Source organism: Portunus trituberculatus, chromosome 40 (assembly GCF_017591435.1).
Source record: "Portunus trituberculatus isolate SZX2019 chromosome 40, ASM1759143v1, whole genome shotgun sequence".
Taxonomy (NCBI): Eukaryota; Metazoa; Arthropoda; class Malacostraca; order Decapoda; family Portunidae; genus Portunus; species Portunus trituberculatus.
The window spans coordinates 2255001-2257500 of record NC_059294.1 but is presented as its reverse complement, the minus strand read 5'-3'; the positions used below and the strand labels follow the sequence as shown (position 1 = coordinate 2257500).

The 2500-nt window shown below is 36.6% G+C and overlaps 1 protein-coding gene across 1 annotated transcript in view; it reads left to right on the top strand.

The window, feature by feature from the left end:
• The window catches only part of LOC123515808 (SUN domain-containing ossification factor-like), a 102275-nt gene that overhangs the window by 17298 nt on the left and 82477 nt on the right, over positions 1–2500 (top strand). The gene's annotated exons all lie outside the window — the stretch shown is intronic.

The window sequence follows — 2500 nt, the reverse complement described above, 5'->3', positions numbered from 1 at the left end:
AACGCCACAAATCAGCTACCACTCAGAACCAGATAACTGACCTCACATTACAAGGTTTCTGAATGTACTACTGATAAAGGAATATTTGATAATCTTTTTTTCTTTTATATACAGCCACCCTCATCTAGTTTATGGATACCTTCTTCATTCTTCACCAGAACCTTTTTAATTTGTTTGAAATGCACGCTCTTTCAATTATTTCCATGTTTAAATAGCCACTGACATTTTTTTTTATTTATTTTATTCCTACTTTTTAACCAGATATTCTTAAATACATAGACATGTCACTTCGTAAGGATAATTATGAGGTTAATTTCTCCTTTTTGTTTTGTGTGTGTGTGTGTGTGTGTGTGTGTGTGTGTGTGTGTGTGTGTGTGTGTGTGTGTGTGTGTGTGTAACTTAAATTCATTACAGTACTCTGAATGTTAGAAGACGCCCATAGCAGTGAAAGTTGAGAGAGAGAGAGAGAGAGAGAGAGAGAGAGAGAGAGAGAGAGAGAGAGAATGATGATTACCGACCGTTACGACTGTCTGCCTGTGTCCTTTCAACTCATGCTGGTAGTGGTGTGCTGTGCTGGTGTGCTCCTGACGTTACTCCCCCGGGATGATGCAATGCGATCAGTGGGCCCGTCACTCCCCACACTCTGAGCTGGCGATGCGCGTCTGTGCTTTCCTCACTGACCTCATAGCGTGGAGAGACAGATTGTAGCAAAGAAAGAATCAGGAAAAAAAGTAACGGAAAAAAAATTGCTAGGAAGTAAAGTATCAAGAAAAAAGTAACAATACTAATTTTGTTTAGGAAAAAAGTAACAGTGGTCATTCTTGAAGATAAATTAACAATTAATGTACACGATTTAAAGACTGCCGAATTGAAGATAGTGGTTCTGGTACAAGAGGAAGTTAAAAACAGTTAAACGTTATAAAACATTAACACATTGAAAAGTTAAAAACATTAAAACATTAAAGAGTAAAAAAAAAAAAAAAAAAATACGAGATGTATATTAATGTAGTGTCCGGGTTATGTGTATACTGAGAGCAACTCCAGCTGGTGGTGGAAGGGAGGGATTCGCAGTTCTCCCTTTTCCGTCAGTGCATTATTACCATATTCAACCTTGCCTGAACTAAAGATAACGTATTCCAACCCAATTCTACTTATGCAGCAAAGTTTTAACTGCTTATAAGAAAAAAAAAGTGTACTATCGTAAAAAAATATGGAAAAAAATATAAATAAATCTCAACCACTACGATACTACGCTCTCTCACAGTATATACAGCAAAGTTTTTAGTGTTTATGGGAAGAATTGTTCATCACCAAAAAAAGCAAGAAAAGGCAATATAAATTTTCATATATTTTCCCCCTTTCTTACTCACCTCATTTGCATATTTAGTGTATTTCAACTTCAAGCTCGCAAGGTTCGTGTTTGAATTTTGTTTATTTATATTTGGAATGTGTGTAAGTTTATTAGAAAGTGGTGAACTGTTACATGTTCTGCTGTGGTGTTGATAAATTTTTTTTTCTTTATTTTTTCGTGAATGATCGCAAGTGTTCGGTTGCAGCGGCGTTTCATTTGCCTCATTTGGTGTATGTGAGGAGCGAGGGAAGGTGAAGGACGTGTACGATTAATTATTTCGTTGGTCTGGATTAAATTATGTATGAAATGGTTCTGGTGGAATTTCTCTTCAGGCTTATATACCTTCACCATTTGCTGACCGCTGGCCACGTGTCACCTTCATCCCATGTGGTGGATAGTGTGGCAACTCTATAAGAGTTATTGTACTGCCTTGTAGCACCTCAGAAACATATGTTGTGTCTGTTAGGCGGTGCATCTCGGTCCTCGCCTCTTGCTGGGTGGCGGAATTCATTTAATAAACTTTTATTTGGGAAGCATCTAAGTTATCAGTTTGTCTTCTCGAGTAAATGTCTTCTGACATCAAGCACAAAAGTCAGTCCAATTTATGAAGAGATGTTCAGTTCTTAATAAAATATTGTAAAATTCAGTCTAAGGGAGTGAATGAAATAAATCACACCAGAGCGCCTGTAATCCATGTGAGGGATTGACCTGAGGGGAGAGGGGGACTGTAGCCAGTACCGGCCAGAGGAGAGCCCCAGGTGAGGTGGTGTGGTGGAGACTGCTGTATTGTTGCCACGTTCATTGGAATTATTCTTTGTACTGTGTAGCTTAAAGGAAAAATAATGTTTTATATTCACTGTTGTGTTTCCGGTTTCAATGCAGTGCCAGGGTGAAAGAAAACCATATCAAGCAACCACAAAGGAATTGTAATGAATTGAAGCAGGGAAAAGTGTAGCTAGGAACACCATAAGGTAAGGGAGGGCAGGGCAGTGTTCCATGCCACGATGCAGAAAATAAACATTATGGTCGTTGTTATTATTATTATTATTATTATTATTTTTTTTTATTTTTTTTTATTATTATTATTATTATTATTATTATTATTATTATTATTATTATTATTATTATTATTATTATTATTATTATTAC